General features: G+C 46.8%; 1 pseudogene; it reads right to left on the reverse strand.

The window, feature by feature from the left end:
* Positions 1-361: 361 nt before the first annotated feature.
* LOC126485290 (5S ribosomal RNA) lies at positions 362-479 on the reverse strand (annotated as a pseudogene).
* Positions 480-2,214: the final 1,735 nt, after the last annotated feature.

Below are 2,214 nucleotides of genomic sequence, written 5' to 3' on the forward strand. Positions count from 1 at the left end.
TGCGCTGCGCTGCAGTTGATAGGGAGTACGTAGAACACCTGAAGCATTTAAACCACCATTGTTACTCTAGTTTTTATTAATCCAGTCTCGAAACTCTTTGTACTGACACAGTATGTGAACACCATTTGCAAGATGTACTGCCGGTAGTTAGTAGTAAAAGCACTGCATCTTCAGGCCACAAGTGGCCCATAGGCACCATCCGACCGTCGTGTCATCATCAGATGAGGATGCGGATAGGAGGGGCGTGTGGTCAGCACACCGCTCTCCAGGTCGTTATGATAGTTTTCTGTGACTGGAGCCGCTACTATTCGGTCGAGTAGCTCCTCAATTGGCCTCACGAGGCTGAGTGCACCCCGAAAAATGGCAACAGCGCATGATGGCCTGGATGGTCACCCATCCAAGTGCCGGCCACGCCCGACAGCGCTTAACTTCGGTGATCTGACGGGAACCGGTGTATCCACTGCGGCAAGGCCGTTGCCTAGTTAGTAGTAAGGAAGTAACAAATTAAAACATCATGCCTGACGGACAGCGAAAATGGGGAAGCAATAAACCTTTTTCCTTTATTTATTTATTTATTTATTTATTTATTTATTTATTTATTTTTTTTTTTTGAGGGGGGATGAAAGCAAGAAAAATGTTTGATATGGTTTGTAATTGTGTGTAAGGTTTGCTGGAAGTCGCTACTGCTCTCATTCTCAAATATTAAATGAATTTGCGCACAGTGACGTACACAGCCTCAAACTTCATACCTTGACTCATCGAGTTAAAACGTCAATTTAAAATTATACCCTTAATGAGTAGATTATGACATCATGTTAGATTTTTAAAAATGGTCAATAATTATATGAAATACTAAAAAAATAATCTTTGTTACCTCTGGAAGCCGTTAGATAGGCAACCTGCAAGAGAGACCGGGTGACAATGTGTGAGTTTTGGCCGTTTGCACACAGCAACAAAAGATTTGCATTACCCCTTTATACCTAAATTCATGGGACAGAGCCGGCCGTTGTGACCGTGCGGTTCTAGGAGCTTCAGTCAGGAACCACGCGACTGCTACGGTCGCAGGTTCGAATCCTGCCTCGGGCATGGATGTGTGTGATGTCTTTAGGTTAGTTAGTTTTAAGCAGTTCTAAGTTCTAGGGGACTGATGACCTCGGATGTTAAGTCCCACAGTGCTCAGAGCTATTTGAACCATTTTGAACCATGGCACAGAAAACAAAAATTGGCTTTGAGGCATGCGAATATATTCATTTGCACGGTGTCCAGCTCACCGGAAAAAAAATATTTCTGTAACTACAAAATCATCTATTTCCCATCTTATGTTTTTCACAGCGCTCCTGAGCAATGTGATGGAACGTCCCCTTGCTCGATTACAGGCTTGAATCAGTCGTGGCGTCCAGTCGTCCCACTCTCCAATGGCAGTTTTGCGTAAGTCGCACAGAGTACCAGTCTTTGTCGACGTCCAAAAACAGCTCGTTTCTATCGATCCCACCCATGTTCACTTGGGTTCGTATCCGGAGAACAGGTGGGCCTCTCCATTCTCGTGATCCCAACGTACTGAATGGAGGTGATCACGTGAACAGCACGACGAGCACGCGAATTACATCGGTCAGGAGCAAACGGTCACCCTATTGGTTGGAGAATCACGTCCCTGTACCGTAGAGCAGTGTGACTGCCGTCAGTAAGCACGAGAGGTGCACGGTGACCCCATGCAGTGCCACACCAGAACATTGCTCAATCACCATACATATACACTTGCGGGACACAGTCTCCAAAAACGCTGCCTGCGATCATCAGTGTACAAACAGATCCGAGTTTCGTCCATAAATAACACCCGACGCCAACCCTGGGAGTCCATTCCTCATGATATCTTGCTCATCAGTAACGGAGCCCGTGGTGTTGAACGTACCAGGTGGTATTCGCTATGCTCGTCGGGAGCGGAGATTCGCTTCCTGCAATCGTCTCCTCCCAGTTTGGTGCAAAATATGACGTCCCGTAGTGCATTCGAATGCCGAATTGAGTGATAGAGCATTCAGCTCACAGTTTCTTTCGCTCAAGAGTCCTAAATATGGATCACTAAGTGCTCCTGTCGAACGTGGACGACCTGTGCGGTGAAGTCCTCAACGCTAGTCGTCCATTGGAACCGATTACTTCCCCCACCGACTGAGGGGGCGCAATGGCTAGCACACTGTACTCCCATTCGGGAGGACTTCA

This window comes from Schistocerca serialis, chromosome 6 (assembly GCF_023864345.2).
Source record: "Schistocerca serialis cubense isolate TAMUIC-IGC-003099 chromosome 6, iqSchSeri2.2, whole genome shotgun sequence".
NCBI lineage: Eukaryota > Metazoa > Arthropoda > Insecta > Orthoptera > Acrididae > Schistocerca > Schistocerca serialis.